This window comes from Notechis scutatus, chromosome 6, assembly GCF_049901735.1.
Source record: "Notechis scutatus isolate UNSWTSFEM ecotype Mainland chromosome 6, rNotScu1.2, whole genome shotgun sequence".
Lineage (NCBI taxonomy): Eukaryota > Metazoa > Chordata > Lepidosauria > Squamata > Elapidae > Notechis > Notechis scutatus.
The window spans coordinates 29,478,201-29,494,940 of NC_142014.1; the positions used below are offsets into that span (position 1 = coordinate 29,478,201).

The 16,740-nt window shown below is 41.7% G+C and overlaps 1 protein-coding gene across 12 annotated transcripts in view; it reads right to left on the reverse strand.

Annotated features, from left to right (window-relative positions):
- Nucleotides 1-16,740, reverse strand: part of MAGI2 (membrane associated guanylate kinase, WW and PDZ domain containing 2) — a 585,270-nt gene that overhangs the window by 350,970 nt on the left and 217,560 nt on the right. Inside the window, exon 1 of one of the 12 annotated variants that reach the window (XM_087967829.1) lies at nt 6,018-6,409. The exons of the other annotated variants lie outside the window; for them this stretch is intronic. The gene's annotated coding sequence lies outside the window, so the exon portion shown is untranslated. Of the gene's footprint in view, nt 1-6,017; nt 6,410-16,740 lie in introns of those variants that run through there. 12 annotated transcript variants of the gene reach the window in all.

A 16,740-nucleotide genomic window follows, 5' to 3' on the forward strand; every position in this document is an offset into this window, starting at 1 on the left:
TTTAACTGGGATGCTATGCCCCATTTCTCTGCAACCTTCCCTTAAAAGCAAACTCTTTTGCTTTTAGGAATTAACATTGCTTCTTTCCTCCCAGCTGTCTGGGTCTCATTTTTATTTATTCTTGCGCAATCCCCGCTCAAGTTGGAACCCCAAATTATTCTTCTGACAATGGCTACAGCAACTAACAAGTGATTATAATTAGCTAGGACTCCATATATTTTCTGCTCTTCCCCATCTCTCAATCCATTAAATGCTTCCTTTATGGTCTCACTACTCTTAGAGTTGATATTTTTACCACATTTCAGGAACAAATAGGGTGTTTTTTTCTCTCTCTCTCTCTCTAATACAAATAGAAAAAAGGTTTCATTTTTATCTGGTCCATTAAAGTTATCCACAGTTTTCTCTCTGGTGATCTTATCTGCAAGAAATGATAAATCTATTTCCTTGCCTTGCTTTTCAAAGAAAATTGGGCAACGTTAAATCTAATAGGTAGTAATTTATCCCCAAATTGGGATAGATAGATAGATAGATAGACAGATAGATAGATAGAGAGACAGATAGATGATAGATAGATAGATAGATAGATAGATAGATAGATAGATAGATAGATAGATAGATAGATAGAGATAGATAGATGATACATTGATAGAAATAGATAGGGATAGATAAAGATAGGATGGATAGATAGAGATAGGGATAGAGATAGATAGATAGATAGATAGATAGATAGATAGATAGATAGAGATAGATAGATAGATGATACATTGATAGAAATAGATAGGGATAGATAAAGATAGGATGGATAGATAGAGATAGGGATAGAGATAGATAGATAGATAGATAGATAGATAGATAGATAGATAGATAGAGAGAGAGAGAGAGAGAGAGAGAGATGTAGGTAGGTAGGTAGGTAGGTAGGTAGGTTGATAGATGGATGGGGTAGGTAGGTAGGTAGGTAGGTTGATAGATGGATGGATGGGTAGGGAGAGAGAGAGAAAGGAAGGAAGGAAGGAAGGAAGGAAGGAATAGAGATAGAGTCTGGACAAGTCTCTGCAGTTTTCCTGGGAAGATTTCAGAAGTGGTTTACCATTGCCTCTTTCCTAGGGCTAAGAGAAAGTGACCAGCCTAAAGTTACCCAAATGGTTTTGATTCCAAGATGGGACCGGAACTCTCAGCCTCCCAGTTTCTAGCTTGATGCTTTAACCACTACCCCAAACTGGCTTTTCAGTAACAAAAACAGAGAGATGAAAACCACAAGTCATTATGGGACTATATCTCAAATGTCTAAGTTCAATCTGGAAAGTTAAATATTCTGTCTCTGGTTACCAAAACTATCTGATGGTTATAGGCAAACTATAACAAATACATAATTAAGTATCATTGTCCACATGTTGATAATGCGTGCATGAGGTATGGTAAAAGAACTCAGGGTGATACCCAGCATTGGTGGGAATACACACAGACACACACACACACACACACACAATTCTCAGCTTGAGCGGCCAAACTTGGTACCTAAAATCCAGAGGCACAACTATAGATTGCAACTAATAGTAATTGTATTACAGAAAGGACAATAGACTAAATAGATGATTAGTTTGTAAGTCCTATGAATGGTAATTAACTTATATTAAATATAAATATGTCAAATCAAACTTTTTTGCTTTTTAGTGTATGGCCCTTGACATACTATTCAACGGCTGAGGAGACTTATTCGTGGTTTGAAAAATGTTTCCAGCCTATCCTAAATAGATATTGAATGCTATTAGCAATACTATCCATCAGGTTTAGTTTTAATGACCCAATTGCTACATGCTATGATTAATCATCTTCACATCTTGTATGGAATAAATTGGTGATAGACAGACAGACAGACATAGAATAGAGATAGATAAATACGATAGAGAGATACAGATGATAAAAGATTGGTGGAAAGACACCGATGATTACTAAAGATGATAGGTAGGTAGGTGGGTAGGTAGATGACAGAAGTTTGGTAGATAGAGATAATAGATTGATAGATAATAATGACAGAGAGATACAGATGATAGCAGATAGATAGATAGATAGATAGATAGATAGATAGATAGATAGATAGATAGATGGATGGATGGATGGATGGATGGATGGATGGATGGATGGATGGATGGATGGATGGATGGATGGATGGATGGATGGATGGATGGATGGATGGATGGATAAATAGATAGACAGGAAGGGAAATATAGATAGATAGATAGATAGATAGATAGATAGATAGATAGATAGATAGATAGATAGATAGATAGATAGATGCAAGATCTTTGTTTGGCTGATGAAACAATCACATTTTTGCTCATTTTCTTTCATCTTGTCTCTTATGTCCAGACTGAAACCTATGGAGCATTTTTCACTGATTAAATTCCTCAGAAAGATATATTTTTTCAGCATGAACGTCTGGGTTTGTGTGACTTCTGGTTTGATTTTTTTTCAATATGTTAATATGCTCCACTCATTTGCATGTTTATTCCTTTATTCCTAAAGAGAAAAAAAATAAAATAAAACATGCACAATTCCCCTTTTCCATTTGTGGGAAAGTAGAAAGGAAATAGATCTGGATTATTACAATTGTGCTTCTCAACAATTCCTTATTACAGTCACATCCACAGTGAACAAAGTGGTCTGAGTCATTAACATTTTAACTGTGTTTGTTTTATTCCCACTGCCTTGTTGTTACTTAGCATTTTGCTTATTCTTCCTTTTTTTTTGAGAGAGAGAGAGAGACAGAAAGAGAAGAGAGTAAGAGAAGAGAGAGAAGAGAAAGAGCAAGAGAGAAAGAGAGAAGAGTAAAGAGAAAGATAGAGAGAAGAGGGAGAGAAAGAGAGGAGAGAGAGAGAGGAGAGGAGAAAGAGGAGAGAGAGAAAGAGACAGAGGAGAGGGGGAGAGAAAAGCAAGAGAGAAAGAGAGAAGGGTAAAGAGAAAGAGAGAGAAGAAGGAGAGAAAGAGAGGAGAGAAAGAGTAAGAGAGAAACACAGAGGAGAAAGAGGAGAGGAGAAGAGAGAGAAGAAAGAGAGGAGAGAGAAAGAGTCAGAGAACAGAGAAGGGGAGAGAGAGAGAGCTGGCATAGCTCAGATGTGAAGATTAATCATTTCCTCTTTATATTTTGCTTTTCATTATTTATTATGAACTGGAAGTCAAATGGATTGGCTGTCATCTAAACTTTTGGCCACACTCACTGATCCATGTTTAAAGTGCCAGCCTTTGGTGTTTATTTCTCTTTTCCATCCTGCCTATGAAGATCCCCATAACGTGGCTACGACATAGTTCCTCAGTTGACGTCACAGAAGAATCTTCATTAACATCCTGAAGTTTTATTTATTTTATTTTATTTTTAGACTCCCCCACTGCGTAAATCGAATCACGAGCAGGCCCTTTCTGACGGCAAAACTCTCTGCATTTCGAAAACTTTAATCACCCATAATGTACCGTCTCTATCATTTCCTCCGATAAAGCAGAAAGAGGCCATAATCTCTCTCTTTTTTTAATTTTATTTTTTGTTTCACTTTTGGGGAAACAAAAAGAAGCATCCAAGGAAGGAAAATGAGGTTTTTTTTTGATACATTTCACTATTAATAAGCACTGTCTAAAAGTCAGTCTCTTTTACGCTGAACGATTAGTCTCACTTTTCCACTATTATCATGGAAATATTTTTGAAATAATGCTCTTTGTCTTGTTCTAGTCCTATCTGAATACCGGCAGGAACTATTTGCAATCTGCAGATGTGGAGAAGAACTGAATGATGAGACTTTTAAAGCCTTTCAAAATGCTAATCTCTCTCTCTCTCTCTCTCTCTCTCTCTCTCTCACACACACACACACACACACACACACACACACACACACACAATTTTTGGAGACTGATATCCTTAACTATTCATTTCTCTAGCCCACACTTGGTTGGGGAGGTAATATTATGACACTAACTCAGGCTGAATGCTGCAGGAAGAGGGGAAGAAATTCTGTTCCATTTTAAGACAACTCTAGGAGAGGTTTGCAAAGCCATGGGAAAAAAACAGGAAAACACTTCACTAATGGGCTTTCTCTTCCTAAAAAGTCTCAGTTGTTCAGAAGTCATAGACAAATCTAAAAGAAACAAATATATATATATATGGTCTTTGCAGCTTCTACATTCTTTACCAAGATACAAATTTGAGTGTTGTCTTTTCCATCTCATGGCAGAGACCTTCCCATTAAAGCATGTTTATTTATTCAGAAGCAGACCCTCTGCCGAGGGTGGCAGTAGCTACACCTTATAGTAAATGCTGCTTTGCATCTCCGACTGCCACCTTTCAAAGCATGGCACACTGTCTGAAGTATGGCGAATTGCACACACGTCCTTCCCCCAAGTCACAGGACACAACACATCCCTCTCCTGCCCTTTGATCGTATTGCCAAGGAAAATACCCATCACCTCATCCTGAACTCCCAAGCTTAAGGTATCCTGGGCCATAACACAGCATCCTGGATTTCCAAGAAATGAACCGGAATTCGCCCAATAGAAAAAATGCCTCGTGATTTCTTCCAACCAACACTTTCACAGAAAAACACACAGCTGCGAAAAACCATCTTCTTGGTACCCAAGTAGAAATGTGCGGAGCCATTTTTCACGAGGTTCCCCCCCCCCCCCAGAAAATGGTCAGCGTGTGGGAGGGCACCCAGTCACCCCTTACTGAGCAAAAAATGGGAAAGGGCCATGCAAAAATCTGATTTATCAGAGAGCTTCGAAGTCCCCCTTCTCTGCAGTCCATGCTGCAGATCTGGAAGAGAGAAGCTGTCTGGAATCTGGTTTTCAGAGACCCCCAAACACACCAGCCTCGATCTTCTGTCCCCCTGGTTTTATTTTTATTTATTTTTTCTTCCCAAAATCCCCCAGGCAGTTTGCTTCAGAAGCAAGCAGAGCATAACCTCACACACAATAGGCGATCTGTAGACCCAAACTAACACGGTACACACAAAAGCCCCTATGTATTCAAGAGGCAAGCGTCTTTTTGTTGTCGCTGCTTGGGGAAATGCACAGACCACCAAAATAAAAAATAAAAAAGCAAGCATGTTCAAGAAAAAAAAAAAAGGAAACCCCCGTTATTTATACCAGGAGGAAACCAAAATACAAAACCAAAGCATTTTGGTTTTGCTAAATGCTGCGGCACGCTCCTCACACGACCGTAAATAATACATTAAAAAGACTGAGCAGACGAAGGAGGGATTTGAAAGCTGAAATTCTTGCCTTTCCACCCTCCTGTCGTTAGCTTTTTTTTTTTTTTAACATTTTTAAAAAAACATTGGGTCCCCAAGCGAGCAAAAATCCTTTCAACTCTTCCTGGGCTTTACAACCAAAGCCAGAAAAAGCAGCTTTTTAAAACAGACGGCTGATTTTTTTGGGGGGTGGTGGGGGTGGTGGTGTTATTTGCCAAACAAGGAAGTCCTCGAAAGTTACTTGTCTTTTGGAAAAAAAACAAAAAAACCAGCAATGGACCAAACCACCTCCATTAAAATCCTTGCTGATACTTGGTCGGATCCTAAACCTCAGCCAGGCAAAGTCAAATTTTGCGTTTCAAAATTTCAAACGCGTGGATCGTTTCGCTTTGTTTTCTGGCACAGACCTGAACTGCTTTGGGGTGGTGGTGGGGTTTGTTTTGGCTTCTCCCCCCACACAACCGCTACCGACTACTTTGTGAATGAAAGAGAAGGCTGGAGGAAAGGAGAGAGAGAGAGAGAGGGAGAGAGAGAGAGAGAGAGAGAGAGAGGAAGGAATAGCAACACAGCGCTTAAGCATCCTCCTCAGATAACGCCTCTGCAAGACACGGGATCCAAACCGGCTTCCCAATTCTGCTCCGGATCCCGAGCAGCAAATCCAAATCCGAAATGCCCCGCTGCGCCTCCGCCATGCCTCCTTCAAGTGACCCGAAAAGCAATCCGAAGGGAGACCAACCCCACACCCCAAGGCGCCCTCCCCTCTCTCCCCCTCCCGTTCTCCCTTACCTTGCCATGGCCTTGCTTCAGCCGGTGTGCCTCCTCCTCCTCCTGATCTTCAAGCCACCTGTACTGATCCAACCCATTTTGGAAGGGAAGAAGAATTAAGGGAGGAAAAAGAAAGAAAGAGAGAGAGAGAGAATCTTCTGGCAAAGGCAAAGAAGCCTCAACTGGGCTTCAGATTTTTCTTCTTCTTCTTTTTCTTCCTCCTCCTTCTCCTCCTCTTTTTCTTCTTCTTCTTTTTTTTCTCTCTCTCTCTCTCCAAGCAGGGCTGTCTAGAATTTTCTGCTTTAAGCCAGACACGCAGCGCCAAACTGCAGATGGGCGCTTTTGTTGTCAGTCTTCTCCAAAGCACGACAAAGCCAGAGAGAACACAAAGCAAGCAGAGCCCTCTTCATGTCTTCTCCCTCCCTCTTTCTCTCTCTCTCTCTCCTCTCCTCTCTCCCTCCCTCTCTCTCCCTCCCCCTCTCTCCCAATCCCAAGCCCTCTCTTCTTTCATTCAGGTCCTTGAGGCTTCCGAGCAGCCGCCCGATGACCTCCCCTTGCCCATCTCTCTACCCATTACTTCTGCTTTCCCTGAGATAAAAGAACCTATCTGGCTGGCAGTCAGCTGACCTCTCCTCTCTTTAAAAAAAGAAAAAGCAAAAAGCAGAAGAGGCAAGGGCAGAGATCTCTGGAGTTAGCCTTTCCTCCCTTTCGTTTTTTCTTCCTCCTCTGAAAGGTTCATTTGCATCACAAAAGAACGAAGGAGGGCAAAGATCTAACTCTGTGCAGAAGGAATTAAATATTTTATTACACGTCTCTCCCCGTTTATCGGCCACCCAGTTATCAAGGAAGGGCTCTGTGGTAGGGGGGGTAGGGATGGGGGGAGATGTTTAATTAAATTTCTGGGTTGACAGCTCTCACCTTTGCAAGGAACGTAAACCTAGCATATTTCCCATGATTTAAGGAGGGAACCAGCCATGGTTAAATCAGAGTGCTCTCTCTCTCTCTGGCTGACTCTAGTGTTCCTTCGGCACGCTCAAGTGGCATCCTCTCTTCAGATGACTTAGGAAACACTTTGGTAGGGTGTCAATCATGCTTCAGTAAGATCTATGCCCCTGCCAACAGCTGAGAATGTGATCCAGCACTTGTGAAAAGTAATGCCGCGCATCGGATGCAGGATCAGAGCGGAATGGAATAGAATAACAAGAGTTGGAAGGGACCTTGGGCCAGTGGTGGGGTTCAAAAATTGTTCAGTGGGCGTGGCTTGTTGGGCACACTTTGCGTGCATGCGCATGCCAAATGCACACTTTGCGCAAGTGCAGAGGTGTTCTAACTCGCTTCCTGCAAGCCTGCACAATCCCGGTCGCTTCAGCAGCTGCCATGCAGCGCTATTCTGTGCTGCACAAAGCAGCTGCGCTTCAAATTCAGCGGATAAAGGTGAGTATAGGAGCCCGGGGCGGGTGGGTGGGCCCAACAGCAGAGCCAGCAGACCAACGGAGAGAACTGGTTCGGTCTCCGCTGCTCATCGCTCCTGCTGGCACTCTAGAACCAGGCAGAACTGGTCAAATAGCAGCACTGCCTTGGAGGTCTGCTAGTCCAATCCCCTGCTAAGGAAGGAAACCCGAAGGAGCGCTGTTAACTTTCCCCAACGAAGTGGTACCTGTTTCTCTACTTGCGTTTGCACATTTTTGAACTGCTAAGCTGACAGGAGATGAGGCGAGGACAGGAACTCAACCCGTCGTGTGGTGCTTGGGTCTCGAACCTGGACTCCCGGCTTTCCGACTGACAAGCTCAGTGTCTTAATCATTGAGCCACAGCACATACACCATTTAGAATAGAATAGAATAACAGAGTTAGAAGGGACCTTGGAGGTCGTTTAGAACAGGGGTTGCCAACCTTTTGGACCTCAGGGACCACCAAACCCATAATTTTAAATCCCGTGGACCAGAGGCCCTGAAGAAATCCCCCAAAAAGTCTGCAAGAAAATTCCCTATCCTGTTTTCCTACTGATTGATCATTCTTTATTTGGGATCAAAGGATACTGTCTCCAGCCCCATTCTCAGGACGAGAAAGAAAGAGAGACTTTTGGTTTCATGCAAGGAAAGCAGCAGAAGCAGCAGAAGTCTTTCTTTCTCTCCCCCAAATTCCACTAGAAATGAGTCTTTGTGAGACTTGTCATGCCTCTTGGAACAGGATGCCTTGCAGGTCCCAAAGACTCATTTCTGGCAGAGTTTGGGAGAGAGAAAGAAAGACTTTTGCTGCTTTCCTTGTGTGCAGCCAAAAGCAGAAGAAGAAAGAAGTGGAAACAAGCAGCCCAGTGGCCAGGCGAGGTGCCTGGGGCAAGTGGGGCAGCTTCCCCCCCTCCGCCCTTTCCCCCTCCCCTCACTACCTCATGTTGTTCGCAATGCAAGCGACACAAGCCTTGTATTCCGCGGGCCATGTGGGTGGCGCAGCCTTGAGTTCTCATGCAGCCTGGGTTAACTGCTTTGGGGGTGACATTTCTCTATGGACCACCAAAATTTTATCATGAACCACCAGTGGTTCCCAGCCCACTGGTTGGCGACCACTGTTCTAGTCCAAACCCCTGCCTAGGCAGAAACCCTATCCCATTTCAGACAAAGGGTTGCCCAATCTCTTCTTAAAAACTTCCAGGGTTGGGGCATTTACAGCTTTTGAAGGCAAGCAGTTCCACTGGCTCATTGTTCCGTCAAAACATAACAGAGCTAAAACATACAAAGAACAGTTGAAGGAATTTGGGTATGGCCAGTCTAGAGAAAAGAAGGACTAGTGGGGGACAGGACAGCATCATCACAAAATCTCCAAAACCGTAAAGCCTACAAACTTGAAATTTGGTCCCTATGTTCCTCTTGGCTTCTAGATGCTCACTAAGAAAGGATTTTTCGAAATGACCATCAGAGCATTAGTTTTTCGTATATTATTATTATTATTATTAACATGCTCTGATGCTAAGAAGTTCTACTCTCCCTCCCCACCTGAAAAGAAATCTGTTCCAAATGCAAAAAGAAACAGAGGAGAGGAGTTTCAGTTTCAGTTTCAGTTTCATAGCAGCAAGCAGCTTTAGTACAGAACAGTTGAGCTAAGCCACGCCCAGGCTCCTTGCTGTCTCCTTGCTCACACAGCAAATACTTTTTCAGTTTTCAAACAGCCCTCGACTCTCTCACACACTGACAGGACGCTAGCCAGATGAATACCGATGGATGCTGGTAGGCAGAGGCAGAATTTCCCCCCCTTATTTTCCTCCCCAAAAACTAAGCCCAACCACATAGTTTTGCAGCAAAGCATGGGTATCGAGTTAGTGTTTAAATATTTCTATTCCCACCTCTAAGGTCAAGTACTGGTATTTGCTGGACTCAATGGTTCTCGTGTTGATGATACAAAGTCCAGTTCATCTCTTGTGTCTTCAGTACATACAGATTTTCCTGGTGGTCATAAGGAATTTAGGTTATGGTGATGGCCAGCTGTATCTCCATAGGTTGGTCTTTCCTTTGAGCAATCTGTGATCCTTCCTCAGAATCTTCCAAAGCAGAACAATTTACCCAAGAAGAGTTGAACTTTTCTTGCATTTTGTATGAATTTCCCCCCATTTTTGGCCTGTTTCCCTCCAATCCAGCATATACACAGCTCAGTGCAAAAAGAAAAAAAAAATACAAGGAGAAGTTCTAACCAGAAATCATAAACCTATTTAACTTTCCATTGTTTGGAAAGATTTCAGCTTATGCAGCAGGAGGAAAGCTACCAGAATAATGAATTGTAAGAAGACACAAGAGACAGTTCTCAAAACAAAATGATGCTTTCCATCTGGTACTCAAGGACCAGGAAAGTACCAGAAGGCATAAGAAAAATACAAAACAAAGACTGATCAACTCAAAGATGGGACAAGCAGAGGCTCTTTTGAGGTTCACTCCAATTATTCATCTTCTTTTAATGACCCCGTAATCTCTTGCAGAGTGGAGTCTTGGGCAACTGAATGGAGCTGAGTGTTTACTGGCTGGATACCTTTCCTGTCACCAATGAGGAGTTTCCCCCCCCCCTCCCGGCAGATATATTCTCATTGTGCCCAGAGAGAGAAATATCTGCCTCCACCTAGGATTGAACTCACAGCCTCCTGATTGTGAGGCAAGAATTCTACCTCTAGGCCACCGCACAACTCACTCACTCCAATTATTGGGTAGGTAAAGCTAGCTAGATTTTAGGTAGTCACGCATGGTTGGTTGTGTGTGCTAAGGAGCCTTGGGCATGACCTTGGATAAGTGAACCAGAAGTCATTAGGACAACAACAGGTACTGAAGCATGACTTAAGCCTTGGGAGGTGTGAAAGTATTTTGGACAAGACTGGTTCCCTCCTGGGTCCATGGGATACGAAAGGAAGAGAGGGGAAAAATGCAGGCAGGCTGTATTTATATATTATTACTTATTATGAATAAGTGAATACTATCAATGAAGTATAGTTCTGGTTTTCTGGTAGAATTAGTTTCCTGATGAGATCAGTATCATAGGGCTAACAATGTGTGAATAATATACAGAGCACAATCATGCTTTCAGATTGGGAAACGATCAGTAAAAGTTATTAGTCTGCATTCTGTTTTTTATGTGTCTTATGGAGAGGAAAGAAGAAGGAAGGAAGGAAGAAAAAAGAAAGAAAGAAAGAAGAAGGGAGGAAGAAAGAAAGGGAGGAAGGGAGGGAGGAAGAAAGAGAGAAAGGGAAGAAGAAAGAAAGAAAGAAAGAAAGAAAGAAAGAAAGAAAGAAAGAAAGAAAGAAAGAAAGAAAGAAAGAAAGAAGGTAGGAAGAAAGAAAGAGACAAAGGGAGGAAGGAAGGAAGGAAGAGAGAAAGGGAGGGAGGGAGGAAGAAAGAAAGAGAAAGGGAGGAATGAAGGAAAGAAAGAAAGAAGGAAGGAAGATCATGTTTTTCGAAGAATTGGAATATCTGATTTTGGAAAAATAAAACTAAAAAAATGTGAAAGATTGTAGGATGTAAACAATAAAGCCATTCATTAGAACATATTATTTCAAATCTATTGGACCTTCCAAAGAATGTTTAAAGTGGGATGAACAACATACTTTTTATGCTGGCTCTGTAAAAAAAATGAAGTTTTATTTTAAAAAAAACCTCATGTGATTTGTCTCATTCTGTTGTAGCTTTGTTTTAGTTTCAAAGTTACTTGCGTGTGAATAATTTTTTCGAAAGAAATATATTGAAAGGTCTCAGTGTGATGTTGAACTGTGTTCCTAAAATGTTGGAATAGTTATAAATTGAGTATCTGTATGAAAAAAACAGATTAGCATTTGAAATGGAGGCTAAAACGTAGGCCAAACAGGAGTTAGCCAATTTAAGTTTGACTTAAGAATTCTACATAGTGATGAAAATCTTAGCCACCTAAAACCCTACAAAATTACTGATTGTCATTCCGTACTTCCATAGTTCAACAGGATAGAAACATAAATATTCTATAAATGCACTGTTTTAATACATGTGTTTTCCCTCCCAAAAGACTGATTTAAGTCTAACAGATAAACATAAAAAACTCTTTACATCTAACATATATTTTTCTTATATTCCTATTCTCAAGATTTGCAGTATCGTGAAACAAAGCACCCATATTCTTTTATGATCATATACTACTCATAACGTGCCTATAAAATATTCTATTTGTAGACTTTGAAAAGCCTCCAGCCCAACAAGGATGTTTTATCATTGCCGTAATAGTGGAGTCGAGTTAAATATTTTACATTTAGATATGGAAAATATAGGCTTCAAGAGAAGTTTGACTTTAAAAATCCAGATGCTTTATCAACATTTTAGGCAATTGATAGCGGAAAGAAATATTGAAATGAAATTTCTTTTTTTTTTATATCACCTTTCCATCATTATAAATACAAGGGGGGAAATGGATGGCGATTGTGAATACATGGCCAAAAAAATATCACAAAGCAACACAACACCAAATGTAAGACAATATATTTTTTTGTTGCATTGTATGGATTGGTAAAGGATTTTTTGTGGGGAATATAAAGGATGACTTAACATCCCCTAAAAATAATCTATTTATATGACCCTCAAATCTGGAAATAATTAGGAAGAGAAAAGCATTTCTCAGGATATTGTACAATGGACACTGTAATAAGATGCAAGCTGAGACTTGCAATTTGCTTAGACCTGCAGGGACAAAAATTTTCACAATCAAAAACTCTCATTTAATCTACCTACCAATTGTGTGTCAAGAGGAACGTTAAAATAGACAATAGAAAAGCCCATGTGTAATTTATTCAGGATTACAGGTAGTCCTTGACTTATAACAGTTCACTTAGTGCCAAAGTTACAATGTTAACTCAGGCTATAGATCTGAGCGATACAGTTTTCACCACGGCAAAAAGAAAAAGTAAAAAAAATCTGGGATACTTAATAAATAGCTGCCTGCTTTAGTTCACTGTGAGCGAGGGGTGGGATTCTACCAGTTTGGACCAGTTCTATAGAACTGGTTGTTATGATTCTGTGCAGTTTGAGAACTAGCAAATTGTGCCCCTGGCTGGCCTTGGCCCTCTCTGCCTGCCCCTCCCCTCCCTGCCCAGTCAGTCCTTATCGCGTATGCACAACATTACGTGACTAGAACTCTCCATCTCCTAGTGATTGGCTCAGAGTCACCTAGCTGGCTTTCATGGAAAGGCGGGACTAGAACTCTCCATCTCCTGGTGATTGGCTCAGAGTCACCTAGCTGGCTTTCATGGAAAGGCGGGACTAGAACTCTCCATCTCCTGGTGATTGGCTCAGAGTCACCTAGCTGGCTTTCATGGAAAAGGCGGGACTAGAACTCTCCATCTCCTGGTGATTGGCTCAGAGTCACCTAGCTGGCTTTCATGGAAAGGCGGGACTAGAACTCTCCATCTCCTGGTGATTGGCTCAGAGTCACCTAGCTGGCTTTCATGGAAAGGCGGGACTAGAACTCTCCATCTCCTGGTGATTGGCTCAGAGTCACCTAGCTGGCTTTCATGGAAAGGCGGGACTAGAACTCTCCATCTCCTGGTGATTGGCTCAGAGTCACCTAGGGTTGATAATAACGTGCCCAACTTTGGTTGATGTTAGTGGTTTAGAGCACAGCATGGACAAATTCTACCTGGTTAAATTACAATTCAATGTGTCGTGGAAATGAATCTATTCATTAACCAAGTTAAGAAAGTGATCCAGTATTTGAGGGGCTGCCACAAAGAAGAGGGGGTCAAGCTATTCTCCAAAGCACCCAAAGGCAGGACAAGAAACAATGGATGGAAACTCATCAAGAAGAGAAGCAACTTAGAATTAAGGAGAAATTTCCTAACAGTGAGGACAATTACCCAGTGGAACAGCTTGCCTTCAGAAGTTGTAGGTGCTTCATCACTCGAGGAAGAAATTGAACCACCATTTGTCTGAAATGCCATAGGGTTTCCAGATTGAGCAGGGGGTTGGACTAGAAGACCTCCAAGGTCCCTCCCAACTCTGTTGTTCTGTTCTGTTCTTACCAAGCTTCACACTGTTGGGCAAGATGAAGGAAGGGAGAACTAAAGAGATTTCAAATAAAGTATTGGTGAAAATACAGGAATTTAACAACTGGAGAGGAATTTTGCAGTCTTGTTGGTAGAGAGTTAATTCAGGCAGAATCTCTTTGAAGGATTGGAAATGCTTCTTCCTAAGTTTTTGGGACTGTTGTTGCTGTTTATGAGAGAAGCTGCAAAATAATTTGGCCGTCATCTCTTGAGTCTTCATATCTACCATCCCATTTCTTTCCCAGCTAATCCACAATCTCTCACAGCATGTTGTGTGACAGGAGTTAGAGGGAATTCATTTATCTCATTCTCGGGCATTAACAGAAAAACTCCTCTCGATTATCCCCTGCTATTTGCTTCTCTTTTTAAAAAGATGTTTCAAGCCCAGCTTGCTAATGTAGATCACACAGAATCAACCACAACCTTCAGTTATATCATACCCATGATCTCATCCACTGGATATTTCTAAAAAAAAAAAAAACCCCCGAAGAGTTTCGCTGTTTATTCTAAATGGATAGATGCTTGTTAATAATACAGATAACAGATTAACAGAGTTGGAAGGGACCTTGTAGGTCATCTAGTCCAACCTCCCACCCAAGCAGGAGACCCTACACCATTTCTGACAAATGGCAGTCCAGTGGTGGCATTCAAAACTTTTTTACTACCAATTCTGTGGACATGGCTTGGTGGGTGTGGCAGGAGAAGGATACTGCAAAATTCCCCATTTGCTCCCCATTCCTGGGGAAAGGTTATTGCAAAATCTCCATTCCCTCCACACCCCACGAACCTGCTTTCCAGCTCTGTTCTCCTGTGCAAGACAACCAAAGAAGACCCAGACGATCAGCTGGGACTCAATGGGAGGCAGAGAATAGATGGGGGCAGGGCCAGTCAGAGGTGGCATTGGCCAGTTCTCCCAACTACTCAAAATTGCCGCTGCTGGTTCTTCAGAACTGTTCAGAACCGGCTGAAGACCATCTCTGACTCTAGCCTTAGCAAAATAAACCTAAGAATGAATGCGATCTTATACGCAAGTCTGAAATTCTGTCCACCAGGCATAGAGAGTGTCTGAAACAAGCCAAAGGAATGGTAGTTTATTTAATACTTCAAAGGAAGTTTCCTCACAAGATTAAGTGTGGATTAAGCACGGTGAATAAATGTGTGTGAGAATCACAAGAAGTTGATAACATCTTTTCCTTAATTAACCCATTTTGGACACTCAGAGGTCCACAAAGAATCAACAACTACTATATAGCCCATTGCTATTCTTATACAAATATAAAATTGCCCAGAAGATCATTGTTTGCCCTCTCCCCCTCTCTGGAAGACCTTTATAGCTCCCGCTGCCTTAAGAAAGTTCAAAATATTCTCAAGGATCCATCTCATCCTGAGAACCCCTTTTTTTGAACTATTATCATCTGGCAGATGGTACAGGATAATGATAAAAACAAGGACAAATAGGCTGAAAAACAGCTTCTATCCCAGAGCAGTAGCTCTTTTGAAATCTGCTGTATAGTGCAGTGTTGGTGCGGTGTCAGGGGTTTTTGTGTGGAGGGTGAAGGATGTGTGTTTGTGTTTATTTTCATGGTCATGATGTGCACTGAAGATGGTGTTTGATTTCGTTGTACGAGGTGCAATGACAATAAAGTAAACTACAGTAAACTAAACTAAACTAAACAAGATCAGGAAAAGTGAAATAGCTATGGGGTCTAGACATAGTGGGTTACCATTTAAGGCTCTTTTATAGTTGTTGAGTGAATCTAACTTCCCTTGCTTGTCAGAAGGATGCCAAAAGGGATCACGTGACCCCCATGGATAAGGCAACGGTCATAACTACGAGTCAGTTGCCAAGCATCTGAATTTTGATCGCAGGATTGTGGGGAATGCTGTGATGGTCATAAGAGTGAAAAACAGTCATGACTCACTTTTTTTCAGGGCCGTGGTAACTTCGAAGGGTCATTCAATGAACTGTTGGGAATCGAGGGCAACCTGCCATGAGGGAAGCCTACAGCTCAGGGTAACTGAAGAAACAAATGGGGGGAAAATAGTTTTGTTTTCTAAGGCCAACCATTCAAAGGCCCTGGCATTTATATGAAGGAGAGGATTTATCTATAACTGACAGGGAGCCCGAGCCTCTGAGACTTTATTAAGTGCAGCAATATGCCAAAGTGTAGTTCTGAAGGCCCTCTTTATGAGAAACAATTCCAACTTCCTGGCTTTCAAAGCTGTATGGTAGCAATGCTGCGGAATATTTACAAACAAATCTTTTTGTCAATCACAGAGCAACAGAAAACTGCAGCAGGCATGAAAATAAATGGTAGTGCCATCACTAAGGCATGAACAAGTCAGATTTCTCTCTTTTCCTCCCTCTCTCTTTCTCTTTCTCCCTCCCTCCCTCTCTTTCCCTCCCTCTCCCCCTCTCTCCCCCTCTCTTTCCCTCTCCCTCCCTCCCTCTTCCCTCTCTCTCCTTCCCTTTCTCTCTCTCTCTCTCTCCCTTTCCCTATTTCTCTCTCCTTCGCCTCTCTGTCTCTTTCTCCCTCCTTCCCTCCCTCCCTCTCTCTCCCCCTTCCTTTCTTTCTCTCCCTCTCCCTCTTCTTTGAGTCAGTCTTGACTCTTGGTGATTACATGGACAACTTCATGCAGTTTCCTTGGCAACAGTTTTCAGATGTGGTCTTGCCTCCTTTTTGAAGCTGAGACAGAGTGACTGGCCCAAAGTCCTTCAGTTAGTGTCCAAGGCAAGATTTGAACACACCATCTTCTGGTTTTTAGCCTGGTGCCTTAACCATGAGACCAAATTGGCTTCCCCACACAATGTAATAACAGAAACACGATCAATAAGAATGCGGGTTGTTAAATTATAGACCTAAAAGTGATTAAACTATGATCAATTGGGCGCTCTGCATGGCAACCAACCAACCAACTTAAACCAAGCAAATCAAAAATCCCTATTTTAATTCTACCCAAATGTGTCTTTACTTGATGAGAAGAACAGTTTAAAATTTAAATTGTAACCAGTTTTGTTTAAATATGAAACAAAGTTACATGCTTTTGTAACAATAAATTGCAGACATAATGTACACCATCATAAATATGAGTCAGTTGCCAAGCTCCACAGGGATGCTGCAATAGTCTTAAGTATGAAAAATGGTTATAAATCACCTTTTTCAGTGATGTTGTAACTTTGAACGGTCACTCAATTAACCATTGTAAGTC